This window comes from Pseudophryne corroboree, chromosome 7 (genome assembly GCF_028390025.1).
Source record: "Pseudophryne corroboree isolate aPseCor3 chromosome 7, aPseCor3.hap2, whole genome shotgun sequence".
NCBI classification, from domain to species: domain Eukaryota; kingdom Metazoa; phylum Chordata; class Amphibia; order Anura; family Myobatrachidae; genus Pseudophryne; species Pseudophryne corroboree.
The window spans coordinates 306591320-306606041 of NC_086450.1; positions in this window are offsets into that span (position 1 = coordinate 306591320).

Here is a 14722-nt window from a genome sequence, read left to right on the forward strand (position 1 = left end):
ATAGTTACAAAAATCGGGTTATTATTGTTGTGAGCCATCTTTTCAGAGGCTCCGCTGTTATCATACTGTTAACTGGGTTTAGATCACAAGTTGTACGGTGTGATTGGTGTGGCTGGTATGAGTCTTACCCGGGATTCAAAATTCCTCCCTTATTGTGTACGCTCGTCCGGGCACAGTACCTAACTGGCTTGGAGGAGGGTCATAGGGGGAGGAGCCAGTGCACACCACCTGATCCTAAAGCTTTACTTTTTGTGCCCTGTCTCCTGCGGAGCCGCTATTCCCCATGGTCCTTTCAGGAACCCCAGCATCCACTACGGACTCCGAGAAATAGAATTATCGGTAAGTAAATTCTTATTTTTGATTTAAGGCTTTCAGGAATAACAATTTAACATTTTTATATACTGTATTAATGTGTTAACACCAGTAATTGCCTGATGGAATTCAAAACAAAACAACAATGAGTACATGTTCATTGTATCTGTTGAAAATTAAGATGTGTACATACAGGTAGCATGTTTTATGCCTGTAATTAACATGTATGTTCAACATCAGTAATTATGCATTTTCCAATGTATTTTTTTATATAATTTTTACACCTAGGAACCCATATTATTCTCTACACCCAGTATATAAGGATACAGGTGATATAAGACTGACAAATTAGGTGCTCATGAGAAGAAAGCAAGCTGCTGTTTACAGTGTTCTAATAGTGCCAAACACATTGTTAATACTAACTGCACTTCTGTGTTCTATTCTACAAATTAGACTCTAACTGCTTTATGTGTTAATTAGTAATAAATAAAATGTATTTGTAAATTTATGTTGAAACCTCTCTTATTTATTTCACAGTAATTCTGTTCAAGGTTTATGGCACCTTTGTCACCCTTCAACTAAACTTTTGTGCATTATACTGTATAGAGGGCGAACATAAATTAAGCCCATATATAGGTAAAGATTTACTAATATGGTGACAGACAGTGGGTGTGGGTGGGTGGGTGGGTGGGTGTGTGTGTGTGTGTGTGTGTGTGTGTGTATTATCTACAGTACTGTGCAAAAGTTTTAGTACAATTTTTTTTATTAATGTAAGAAAAGCAAATAAACAGTTGAGGCCATCAAGGCTGTAAACACATACACACAAAGAACAATCAATATTCCATTGAACATAACTGTACAATCAAAAATACAGTTGACAGTGTAAGAACAGGATATAAACAGGTATCATCAATACAACCATATAGAGAATATTGATAAAAACTGAAGAGAAATATGAAAAACAAAAAAGATAAAAGAAGACAGAGGAAGGGGGGTAGGGAGCACGCAATGACGCTTACAGAGAATCAGACGGGGGATGCTAGGTGGGCTTGATAATCAGGTGTATTTTTAAAGGCCAACCAGTTACTCCAAGTAGCGGTAGAGTTCAACGAGGGGGATTTCATAAAGGACGATAAATCGTCCATTAACATATAGTGATCAAGCCTCTGAAACCAGCGGGAAATAGGAGGGCATGTGGTGGTTCTCCAATAACAGGGTATTATTGCTTTTGCAGCGTTCATCAAATGCCGAAGAAGTGAGGTTTTATAAAGTGAGATAGGCATCTCCATCAGGTTAAACAACCAGAACTCAGGTGTGCTGGGTAGTGTAAGGCCAGTAATTTTTGAACATACATCACGTATCATTAGCCAAATCCGGACAACCCCACCATATGTGAAGGGGAGTGCCCGACTCCTGATTGCACCGCCAGCAAGTGGAGGGTATGTTGGGATGCATCTGGTGAACCTGTACCGACATCCATACCAACGGGCTAAGAGTTTATATTGGGTAGCTAACACTTGGAGAGAAGATGAGGTAGCAAAAGTATGACTAAAAATACAGGTCCATTGATCCTCAGTCAAATCTCTCCGCAACTCGCTCTGCCATGCCGAGACAAAAGAGGGAGGACCAGCAGTCGCATCAGTGAGACATAAACGATAAAGCTGTGATATCAAATGTCTAGGAGGGTTAGGAGTCAGGCACAGAGATTCAAACTTAGTGGGGGTGTATGACAAAGCGCGTTTCCCAAAACAGTAAATGAAGTGCCTAACCTGCAGGTATTAGCCGGAAGGTCATGTTTCCGCTGAAGAACTTCAAAGGGGCAAATGCCGGAATTTGTGATTAATTGGCAGATACGTGATATACCCGCATTTAACCATGAGGGCATTCTAAACGGCGGCATACCTGGGGGGAAATCAGGGTTATGAAACGGGTGTAGACAGAGGAATCCCTGATTTAAAATCCAAAAGGTTCTTATTTTTGCCAGCACTGGAGTGTAGGGCTCAGGGTGGGGTGAGTGAGGCGAGGACATCCACGGGAGAACACCCGATGGGACAGAAACTGCGTGATCCATGCGGCCATTGTTTCACGACAGGAGATTTGGACATCTCAACTATCCTAGCAAGGTGAATGGCATAGTAATACGTTAGAAAGCAGGGAAGCTGAAGGCCACCTCGAGCTCGGCTTCGAATCATATTGGCTCGAGATATGCGAGGTCCAAGTGATCCCCAAATAAATCGACCCACCATGCTCTGTAAGTCCCTAAAAAAGGAAGACGGTATGGTAATTGGTAAAGATTGCAGTCAGTAAAAAAAACCTTGGGGAGAACACTAATTTTTGTTACATTCAATCTGCCCAACCAGGATAATTTCAGTAGGGACCAATTTTGAAAGTCCACCCTAAGTTGCTTCAAAATTTGGAGACAATTAAATTGAAACAGGGAATCAGTATTAGGAGACAAGAGGATCCCTTAGTATTTTAGCTGGGTCGGATTCCAGGGGAAAGGGAACGAGCCTTTAAGGTCGTCCACCATAGAGGGGGGGAGCTGAAATATTCAGTGCTACGGATTTTGCGTAGTTTATTTTAAAATCAGGGACATTACTAAATCTGTCAAATTCATGCATAAGGGCAGGGAGAGAGGTCACCGGAGCAGTTATGGTGGCAGGAAGATTGTCAGCAAATAAGGCCAATTTATATTCAGAGTCACCGAGCCGGAGACCCCTAATATTATCATTTGAACGGATCGCCCTCGCCACTGCCTCCATACATAAAACAAAAATGAGGGGCGATAAGGGACATCCCTGGCGTGTACCATTCTGAATCACAAATGGATCCGATAGAGCCCCATTAACGCGTACTCGCGCGGAGGAATTGTTATAAAGAGCAAGTATCCTATGCAAGCAGTATGGCCCCAATCCTAGACGACGGAGAAGACCTTCCATGAACTGCCAATTAATCCTATCAAAGGCCTTCTCCGCATCCGTGGACAAAAGAATCAGTCTCACCACTACGCACGGTGTGATGGATAAGGTCAATGATTTTTGAGGTGTTATCCTTGGCTTCCCGTCCCCTCACAAAGCCTACCTGGTGCCCATGTATCAGAGTCGGCAAGTAGAAAGTCAGCCTGTTAGCTAGCATTTTAGCATAGAGTTTGATATCATTATTCAGTAAGGAGATAGGGCGATAACTGGAGCAGTGAGTGGGGTCCTTCCCTTCCTTAGGGATTATAGAAATATGCGCCTCCAAAGATTGGGGGGGAAACGCAGTCTCAGCAGTTATTGCATTACATGCTTTCAAAAATAGTGGCATGAGGGATGACTGGAAAGTTTTATAGTAGCTCACTGGGAAGCCGTCCGGGTCCGGACTCTTCCCAAGAGGAGTAGCAGAGAAGGCAAGTTCCAGTTCCTCAATAGCAAAGGGTCGTTCAAGAAACTCCACATCATCTCCCGATAACTGAGGGTAATCTACAGAAGAGAGATACTCATTGACTGCCTCTGTAGCTGAAAAAACATCAGATGGAGATTGGGCCTGTCTTAAGTTATAGAGATCCATAAAGCAAGCTTGAAAGGCCCTTGCTATATGTGCAGGCTTGGACTGGTCCACAGGGAAAACCACCGGTGGGCCCTACTGTCTGGGGGCCCACCTCCTGCTCTAAGGATCAGGTTCCAGACTGTGCACTTGAATTATACATTATACATATGTTACCTTATACTGGACTATGGTGTATTTTCCACAGTGCATTGCTGTTATTAATCTGGTTCATTATCATGCATGCAGCAGCTAAATTTACTGTATATATTTATGAAGGGGCCCAGACGTTGCACTCTCTAATGGATAGTCAAATCAATGAGGTGGTACGCTACACCCCCTCTGCAGACTGGCCAAACCCCTAACATAGGCCCCTACCACTGCATTCCCCCGGTGGGCCCTACATGCCCCAGTCCGATACTGTATATGTGGAAAGGTACGGACCCCACGTCCCTCTGAGTCACGAACTGAGTGGACATAACACTTTTGACGTTGAGATTTCAGGGCTTTCGCTAACATAGAACCGGGTTTATCACCCCATAAATAGCATTTCTCTTACGTCCTAGAGGATGCTGGGGACTCCGTAAGGACCATGGGGTATAGACGGGCTCCGCAGGAGACATGGGCACTATAAAGAACTTTCAGTATGGGTGTGCACTGGCTCCTCCCTCCATGCCCCTCCTCCAGACCTCAGTTAGATCCTGTGCCCAGAGGAGATAGGGTGCATTACAGGGGAGCTCTCCTGAGTTTCTCTGAAAAAGAATTTTGTTAGGTTTTTTATTTTCAGGGAGCACTGCTGGCAACAGGCTCCCTGCATCGTGGGACTGAGGAGAGAGAAGAAGACCTACTTAAGTGATAGGCTCTGCTTCTTAGGCTATTGGACACCATTAGCTCCAGAGGGAGTTGGAACGCAGGTCTCCCCCCGCCGTTCGTCCCAGAGCCGCACCGCCGTCCTTCTCACAGAGCCGGAAGATAGAAGCCGGGTGAGTATAAGAAGAAAAGAAGACTTCAAGGCGGCAGAAGACTTCAGATCTTACCGCTGCACGACATTGCTCCCACACACTACACACACTAGCAGGCACTGATGGGTGCAGGGCGCAGGGGGGGCGCCCTGGGCAGCAATATAAACCTCTGGACTGGCATATGGATATAGACTGCGGAGGCAGATAATATATAAATCCCCCGCCATTTTTTATACAAATGAGCGGGACCGAAGCCCGCAGCTGGAGGTGGCGGAGCTTGGTCCCTCAGCACTAACCAGCGCTATTTTCTCCACAGAGCACTGCAGAGAAGCTGGCTCCCCGGACTCTCCCCTGCTGAACACGGTGACAGAGGGCTGAAAAGAGGGGGGGGGCACTTGTAAGGCGCATTGTGTGTATTACACGAGTATTACATATAAAAAAGCGCTATATCTGGGAATTTGTTTCCAGTGTCAGTTGGCGCTGGGTGTGTGCTGGCATACTCTCTCTCTCCAAAGGGCCTTGTTGGGGAACTGTCCCCTTGTAGATATATCCCTGTGTGTGGGGGGGTGTCGGTACATGTGTGTCGGCATGTCTGAAGCGGAAGGCTCGTCCAAGGAGGAGGTGGAGCAGATGATTGGTGTGTCTCCGTCGGCAATGCCGACTCGTGATTGGTTGGACATGTGGAATATGTTAAATGCAAATGTGACCTTATTACATAAGAGAATGGACAAAGCAGAGTCCAGGGAAAAAGCAGGGAGTCAATCCACGGATTGGACTGGGTCACAGGGCCCTTCAGGGTCTCAAAAACGTCCCCTATCCCAGATAGCAGACACTTATACCGACAAGGATTCTGACTCCAGTGTCGACTACGATGATGCAAGGTTACACCCAAGGGTGGCCAAAAGTATTCATTATATGATTATTGCAATAAAAGATGTTTTGCATATCACTGATGACCCCTCTGTCCCTGACACGTGCATGTATAAGGAAAAGAAACCTGAGGTAACCTTTCCCCCATCTCATGAACTGAACGAAGTATTTGAAAAAGCTTGGGAAACTCCAGACAAAAAACTGCAGATTTCCAAGAGGATTCTTTGGCGAATCCTTTCCCTGTACAAGACAGGGTACGGTGGGAATCCTCGCCCAGGGTGGACAAGGCTTTTACGCGTCTGTCCAAGAAGGTGGCGCTACCGTCTCCAGACACGGCAGCCCTCAAGGATCCTGCTGATCGCAGACAGGAAACTACCTTAAAATCTATTTATACGCATACGGGTGCTTTGCTCAGGCCGGCGATAGCATCGGCATGGGTTTGTAGCGCAGTTGCAGCATGGACAGATACCTTATCAGCTGACATTGATACCCTAGACAGGGATACCATTTAACTGACCTTAGGTCACATTAAAGACGCAGTCTTATATATGAGAGACGCTCAAAGAGACGTTGGGCTGCTGGGTTCCAGAGCCAACGCCATGGCTATTTCTGCGAGACGAGCTCTGTGGACCCGCCAATGGATGGGTGATGCAGACTCAAAGAAGCATATGGAGGTTTTACCTTACACGGGTGAAGTTTTGTTTGGGGATGGTCTCGCGGACCTGGTTTCCACAGCTACCGCGGGTAAATCTACTTTTTTACCTTTTGTTCCCCAACAGCAAAAGAAAACTCCACAGTATCAGATGCAGTCCTTTCGGTCGCATAAGGCCAGAAGAGGTCGGGGCTCCTTTTTCCTCACCAGAGGTAAGGGTAGAGAAAAGAGAACACCTGCTTCGGCTAGTTCCCGGGAGCAGAAGTCCTCCACGGCTTCTGCTAAATCTACCGCATGACGCTGGGGCTCCACTGAGGGAGTCCACACCGGTGGGGGCACGTCTTCGACTCTTCAGCCAGGTCTGGGTTCTTTCAGACGTGGATCCTTGGGCGATGGAAATTGTATCCCAAGGCTACAAACTGGAATTCGAAGAGGTGCCCCCTCGCCGATTTTTCAAGTCGGCCTTGCCAGCTTCTCCCCCGGAGAGGGAAGTAGTATTGGCTGCAATTCAAAAGCTGTGTCAACAGCAAGTGATTGTCAAGGTGCCCCTGGTCCAACAAGGGAAAGGGTACTATTCAACCCTGTTCGTGGTCCCGAAGCCGGATGGTTCGGTCAGACCCATTTTATATCTAAAATCCCTAAACCTGTACTTGAAAAAGTTCAAATTCAAGATGAAATCGCTCCGGGCAGTGATCTCCAGCCTAGAAGGGGGGGAGTTTATGGTATCACTGGACGTGCAGGATGCCTACCTTCATGTCCCCATATATCCTTCTCATCAGGAGTACCTGAGATTCACTGTACAGGACTGTCATTACCAGTTTCAGACGTTGCCGTTTGGTCTTTCCACGGCACCCAGGATTTTCACCAAGGTGATGGCGGAGATGATGGTGCTCCTGCGCAGGCAGGGAGTCACAATTATCCCGTACTTTACGATCTCCTGATAAAAGCGAGATCGAGAGATCAATTGCTGAAAAGTGTGTCGCTCTCCCTGAGAGTGCTACAACAGCACGGTTGGATTCTCAATCTGCCAAAGTCACAATTGGTTCCAACGACTCGACTATCATTCCTAGGATTGATTCTGGACACGGAACAGAAGAGGGTTTTTCTCCCAATGGAAAAAGCCCAGGACCTCCAGAACATGGTCAGAGACCTGCTAAAACCAAAAAGAGTGTCTGTTCATCAATGCACTCGAGTTCTGGGAAAAATGGTGGCAGCCTACGAGGCCATCCCCTTCGGCAGGTTCCATGCGAGTACATTTCAGTGGGACCTTCTGGACAAGTGGTAGGGGTCCCATCTACAAATACATCAGAAGATAAGCCTGTCCCCCACGGCCAGGGTGTCTCTCCTGTGGTGGCTGCAGAGTGCTCACCTTCTAGAGGGTCGCAGGTTCGGCATTCAAGACTGGGTTCTGTTAACCACGGACGCGAGCCTCCGAGGATGGGGAGCAGTCACACAAGGAAGAAATTTGCAGGGACTATGGTCAAGCCAGGAGGCTTGTCTACACATCAACGTGCTGGAATTGAGGGCCATATACAACGGCCTACGACAAGAGAAGGATCTTCTTCGCGACCTACCGGTGCTGATTCAATCAGACAACATCACAGCCGTGGCTCATGTAAACCGCCAAGGCGGGACAAGGAGCAGAGTGGCGATGGCGGAAGCCACCAGGATTCTTCGCTGGGCGGAAAATCACGTAAGCGTTCTGTCAGCAGTCTTCATACCGGGTGTGGACAACTGGGAAGCAGACTTCCTCAGCAGACACGATCTCCATCCAGGAGAGTGGGGACTTCATCAAGAAGTCTTTGCAGAGATAACAAGTCATTGGGGACTTCCTCAAATAGACATGATGGCGTCACACCTCAACAAGAAGCTTCGGAGGTATTGTGCCAGGTCAAGGGACCCTGAGGCAGTAGCGGTAGACGCCCTAGTGAGACCATGGGTGTTTCAGTCGGCCTCTGTGTTCCCTGCTCTGCCTCTCATCTCAATAATATTGAGAATCATAAGACGAAAAAGAGTACAGACAATACTCGTTGTTCCAGATTGGCCTCAAAGGGCCTGGTATTCAGATCTTCAGGAAATGATCACAGAAGATCCGTGGCCTCTTCCTCTCAGGGAGGACCTGTTGCAACAGGGGCCCTGCGTATTCCAAGACTTACCGCGGCTACGTTTGACGGCATGGCGGTTGAACACCGAATCCTAGCTGGGAGAGGTATTCCGAGGAAGTCATCCCTACTCTGATAAAGGCTAGGAAGGAGGTGACCGCGAAACATTATCACTGTATCTGGAGGAAGTATGTATCTTGGTGTGAAGCCAAGAATGCTCCTACGGAAGATTTCCATCTGGGCCGTTTTCTCCACTTTCTACAGACAGGAGTGGATATGGGCCTGAAGTTAGGGCCGAAATCTGTACCTTAATGGAGCCTATCTATATTCTTTCAGAAGGAATTGGCTTCTCTCCCAGAAGTCCAGACTTTTGTGAAGGGAGTGCTGCACATCCAGCCTCTTTTTGTGCCCCCTGTGGCACCTTGGGACCTTAACGTGGTGTTAGGTTTCCTAAAATCTCACTGGTTTGAACCTCTTCAAACGGTGGAATTAAAATTTCTCACTTGGAAGGTGGTCATGTTATTGGCCTTGGCATCTGCAAGGCGGGTGTCCGAATTGGCGGCCTTGTCTCACAAGAGTCACTATTTGATTTTCCATGTGGATAGAGCAGAGTTGAGGACTCGTCCTCAATTTTTGCCTAAGGTGGTTTCTTCATTTCATATGAACCAACCTATTGTGGTGCCTGTGGCTACGGGTGACTTGGAGGACTCCAAGTCCCTGGATGTAGTCAGGACCTTAAAAATTTATGTAGCCAGGACGGCTAGGGTTAGGAAAACAGAGGCTCTGTTTGTCCTGTATGCAGCCAACAAGGTTGGCGCTCCTGCTTCTAAGCAGACCATTGCTCGCTGGATCTGTCCCACGATTCAGCAGGCTCATTCTACGGCTGGATTGCCGTTACCAAATTCGGTAAAGGCCCATTCCACTAGGAAGGTGGGCTCTTCTTGGGCGGCTGCCCGAGGCGTCTCGGCATTACAGCTTTGCCGAGCAGCTACTTTGTCGGGATCAAACACTTTTGCAAAATTCTACAAGTTTGATACCCTGGCTGATGAGGACCTCGCGTTTGCTCAATCGGTGCTGCAGAGTCATCTGCACTCTCCCGCCCGGGTTGGAGCTTTTAGTATAAACCCCATGGTCCTTACGGAGTCCCCAGCATCCTCTAGGACGTAAGAGAAAATAAGATTTTAAACCTACCGGTAAATCTTTTTTCTCCTAGTCCATAGAGGATGCTGGGCCCCCGTCCCAGTGCGGACTAAATCTGCAAGACTTGTATGTAGTTGTTGCTTACATAAGGGTTATGTTACAGTTGGAATCGGACTTTGACTGTTACTGTTTTTGTTCATACTGTTAACTGGTTGCGTATATTCCAGGTTATATGGTGTGGTTGGTGTGGGCTGGTATGAATCTTGCCCTTAGATTAACAAAATCCTTTCCTCATATTGTCCATCTCCTCTGGGCACAGTTTCTCTAACTGAGGTCTGGAGGAGGGGCATGGAGGGAGGAGCCAGTGCACACCCATACTGAAAGTTCTTTATAGTGCCCATGTCTCCTGCGGAGCCCGTCTATACCCCATGGTCCTTACGGAGTCCCCAGCATCCTCTACGAACTAGGAGAAAAAGATTTACCAGTAGGTTTAAAATATTATTTTGTGGCGGTATCTCTGTAATTCAAATTTTTTTTTTTTCCTGCATAAGTTTTTTAAAAGCTAGTCTCGCCTCGGTGAGATCACGCAGCACCTGTCCATCAAGAGACTGCTTATGAGACAGCTGCAAAGATTGGATACGGGTCAAAAGCAGCCGTCTCCGAGCCTCTCTTTCCTTTTTTAACTGGGAACCCAATTGGATACATTTACCCCTAACCACGCATTTATGTGCCTCCCAGATCATAACAGCGGGCGTATCAGGTAAATCGTTAAGGGAGATGTACTCAGTAATAGTTTGGAGCAGACCGTCCTTAAGTCTTGTATCATGGAGCAGAGTCTCATTAAATTTCCATGACCAAGGTCGTGCAAGAACAGTAGGGAGACAAATGGAAGCAAATATAGGAGCGTGGTCCGACCAAGTAATCTGGCCAATATGACTATCAGTGAAAGACTGCAATTGTTTATGGTCTACTAAGAAAAAATCAAGACGAGAATAAGAAGCATGAGGGGCAGAATAAAAGGTGTAGTTCTGAACAGTGGGGTGGTGTAATCTCCAAAGATCAACTAACTGACTATCGTGTAGAAGTTGACGTACCCTACGATGATCCCTAGAGGAGTGGTGCAGAGGCCTAGTAGAGCAGTCAAGTGCGGGGTCAAGCGTCCAATTAAAATCTCCCCCTAGTATCAAACAACCCCCCCCCCCCCCCCTCAAAGGCTCTAAGAGCCACATAACCTTGGCCAAGAATCTCCTTTGATATTGATTGGGTGAGTAGACATTAACCAGGGTGTATACTTGGTCAAAAATCTTACATTTTAGAACCTGGCATCGTCCAGCCACTAAAACATGATGGGAAGTGTCTTAAACAACAAGGTGGCGAAAGAGGAGTATGGCTACACCCAAGGACTTACCTAAAGGGTTATCACTACAAAACCGGTGATGAAAATTACGGTTTCTAAGGGTAGGGGCAGTGTCCTGTTTAAAATGAGTCTCCTATACAAAGGCCACATCAACCCTGTCCGAGTAAAGTTCCCTCAAGAGAGTAGAACATTTTTCAGGGATATTTAATCCTTTGACATTATAAGAGCATAATTTCAATGTCCTCGCTGTCAGTGAGGCAATGTTAGATCGGGGAGGGAGCGCGAAGGATGTACAGGAGAACCCACTAGGAGATACGTCAAAAAATGGAGAATCATACCCACAAAGGAACCACAAAAAGCAATCAAGCGTGAGAAGGGGGATGGGAAAAGAGGAAAGGGAGAGAGACACAGACAGATAGAAAGAACAGAAAAAGGTAGAATCCAAGAAAACTTACAAAAAACAACAAGAACCAAAATAAATGGAAAAAACAAATGTCCACTATTGGATAGCACGGGTAAAACCTGTTCACCCATGAACCAATAAAAAGGTGCGGACCGACCCAACTGGGGCGTGGCATCTGCAACCGCCACCCAGGGCCTCAAAATCTACAATAGCAACCAATCGTAAAGAAGATATTATCTGCGCAAACTCCTTACGGATAAAGAGTTTAAGATTTAAATTTGCAGCCGTAGAACAAACCGTTGCCCTTACTGGTTATAGATTTAGAATGTGAAATCCTGGCGCAGCATTTAAATTAGAAAATAAAGAAAAGAGAAGAAGAAAGAATGTGGGGAAATAACAGACTGAATGAATAAATTAAATTAAAACACATTTATTCATCAAAAATGATTAAAAATCTGTATAAGCACAATAAATAGGACCAGTAAGCACAGTTCATATCTAGAATCTATTTCCAGTATCAGTCCCTCTAAATAAAAACTCATCCACAAAGTCACAGCCTAATCGGCTTCAAGTGTCCTGAGACCTGGTTTCCTTTGCCACAAGGGCTTCCGGTATTTAAAAACCGTGCTTGTATATAGAAATGGTGTGCTTATAGAGTCACACTATGGTCTCATTTAGTGCTTCTGTGAAATTAGAACAAAGCAGTAGGACCTTATACACCCTATCTGAATTAGTGTATGCTGACACAGTTATTTCCTGATAGCAGTAAGCGCTGCTCGTATACCTTTTGCCCTCCGCTCCGTCTGCCGGGTCTCCGTCTCTGTCCGGGCCCCCTCCTCAGTTGTTAGCCGGCCGCCGCCTCCCAGAGCCGCAGTGCTTCTCCGTTCTGCACTGCTGGTGGGCTTTGGAACGCACCACTCTAGCTTCCGGTTTCGCGGTCCGCGGCTTCCGGGGGTGTGAGCGAGGTGTGTACAGTCAGCGTTTGCTCGGGTGATTGAGTCCTCTAGGTGCAGCTCCAACGCGTTTCCCCCCCCTCAGGGGCTTCGTCAGGGATAGCTGCATTCCCAATCTATTTGCTTTATATAGGCTGAGTCTATGCCTTGATTGAACTTAATTATCCAATCAGTTATTAACCATTGGGTTGTTCCGTTTATTAAAACACATTCAGTCTGACATAAAAAGGACAGAATAGAAAGAAAGAAAGGAGAGAGAAAAAAGGAAGAAGAAGGGAAGATCAGGATGATAAAGGGGCAGTGATGTTCATGTTTATAATGAATCATTATGTCATTGATTCACAAGAAGGCAGCTAAATCAAAATCTATATTCAGACCCTTTGGTGCAATTGTGTCAATCTGGTAAATCCATTTCGTTTCTTCCTTGGATATCTCTATTACCTTATCACCACCTCTCCAATTGTTCCTGATCTTTTTGATACCCACAAATTTCAAACCTGCAGGATCGTTGTTATGGAAGTTTTTAAAGTGTACTGGGACACTATGTGTTTCCACGTTCTTTTTTATATTTCGTATATGCTCTGCAATGCGTATTTTTAAGGGTCTGATAGTTCTCCCGATGTATTGTAGCCCACATGGGCATTCCAGCAGATAGATGATTCCCTTAGTGTCACACGTAACAGAATCTTCAATTTTGAATTCTTTTTTATTGGTATTTGAACAGAAGGTCCGAACACTCCTTGTGCTCGTTTGATTTGAGTTTTTACAGTTCTGGCATCGTAAACAGTAATGGAAACCCTTTCTTTCCCCACTGTTCATCCAGGTCTGCGTTTCCACCTTGTTTGTGTTGGATTGTAGGGCACTTTTTACTAATGAAGATCTAAGATTTTTTGCTCTTCGATATATTAGGCGTGGTTTCCTGGGGAGTATTCTATTCAATTTCTCATCTTTTAGTAAAATTGGCCAGTATTTGGTCAGAATTCCTTCCAAATCTCTTGCTTGGGAGCTATATTGAGTAATAAAGGACACTTCATTTTCCATCCTATCTTCTTTCTTTTTGTTCTTGGGAATCATGAGGCTCTTTCTGTCCAGTTCACCTACTTCTTCGTGGTTCCTTTTTAGTTCGGTTTTGTCATATCCCTTTTCCATAAACCTTTTCGCCACTTTTTCTTTACTGCAATTTGCAGTAAAGCAAATGTTTAGTTCATTATGGTTCATGAACTAAATCTTTGCTTTACTGCAAATTGCAGTAAAGAAAAAGTCGTTTTTTTAGATCTGGAAATTTATGTGGAGAACAATCTACTCGAGACCCGAACCCATATAAAGGAAGTTGATTGCAACACCTACATCGTGAAGACTAGTGCCCATCATCCAAACTGGCTAAGAAATATCCCGAAGGGCCAGTTCAAGCGATTGAAAAGAAATTGCTCTAAGAATGGTGAATATCAGAAACAGGCCGAGGAAATGGCGAAAAGGTTTATGGAAAAGGGATATGACAAAACCGAACTAAAAAGGAACAACTAAGAAGTGGTTCCTTTTTAGTTCGGTAGATTCCCAAGAACAAAAAGAAAGAAGATAGGATGGAAAATGAAGTGTCCTTTATTACTCAATATAGCTCCCAAGCAAGAGATTTGGAAGGAATTCTGACCAAATACTGGCCAATTTTACTAAAAGATGAGAAATTGAATAGAATACTCCCCAGGAAACCACGCCTAATATATCAAAGAGCAAAAAATCTTAGATCTTCATTAGTAAAAAGTGCCCTACAATCCAACACAAACAAGGTGGAAACGCAGACCTGGATGAACAGTGGGGAAAGAAAGGGTTTCCATTACTGTTTACAATGCCAGAACTGTAAAAACTCAAATCAAACGAGCACAAGGAGTGTTCGGACCTTCTGTTCAAATACCAATAAAAAAGAATTCAAAATTGAAGATTCTGTTACGTGTGACACTAAGGGAATCATCTATCTGCTGGAATGCCCATGTGGGCTACAATACATCGGGAGAACTATCAGACCCTTAAAAATACGCATTGCAGAGCATATACAAAATATAAAAAAGAATGTGGAAACACATAGTGTCCCAGTACACTTTAAAAACTTCCATAACAGCGATCCTGCAGGTTTGAAATTTGTGGGTATCAAAAAGATCAGGAATAATTGGAGAGGTGGTGATAAGGTAATAGAGATATCCAAGGAAGAAGCGAAATGGATTTACCAGATTGACACAATTGCACCAAAGGGTCTGAATATAGATTTTGATTTAGCTGCCTTCTTGTGAATCAATGACATAATGATTCATTATAAACATGAACATCACTGCCCCTTTATCATCCTGATCTTCCCTTCATCTTCCTTTTTTCTCTCTCCTTTCTTTCTTTCTATTCTGTCCTTTTTATGTCAGACTGAATGTGTTTTAATAAACGGAACAACCCAATGGTTAAT